This window comes from Olea europaea, unplaced genomic scaffold (genome assembly GCF_002742605.1).
Source record: "Olea europaea var. sylvestris unplaced genomic scaffold, O_europaea_v1 scaffold532, whole genome shotgun sequence".
NCBI lineage: Eukaryota > Viridiplantae > Streptophyta > Magnoliopsida > Lamiales > Oleaceae > Olea > Olea europaea.
Genome location: NW_019263644.1, coordinates 364,329 through 364,923, shown reverse-complemented (window position 1 = coordinate 364,923; position 595 = coordinate 364,329).

Genomic DNA, 595 nt, shown 5'->3' with positions numbered 1-595 from the left:
TGGATTTATTTTTTGAAGCATAAGAATGAGGTATTCGACACTTTCAAGAAGTGGAAAGCAATGGTTGAAAACAGAACAGGAAAGAAATTGAAGACACTGTGATCTGATAACGGTACTGAGTATACAGATGGTGCTTTCAAGGAGTTATGTGGTAAGGAAAGCATTGCGAGATACTGGACAGTTAGAAATACACCGCAACAGAATGGGGTCGCGAAAAGACTGAATCGCACATTTCGAGAGAAATCGATGTGTATGCGATCCTATGCTGGTTTGGACAGAGAATGGTGGGCAGAGTCGGTTGCAAATACCTGCTACATAGTGAACCGGTCTCCACATTCAAGGTTAGATGGAGATGTACCTTACAGGGTATTGATAGGAGAACATGCAGATTATGAGAAACTCAGAATATTAGGATGCACAGCCTACTATCACGTCAACGAGGGAAAGTTTGATGCGAGGGCCAAGAAGGCTATATTCTTGGGGTATGTGGCAGGTGTAAAAGGCTATCGCCTATGGTGTGTAGAGGATTCTAAGTTCATAATCAGCAGAGATGTTATTTTTTATGAGAACTCCATGATAGCTTCGTTGAAAGCTA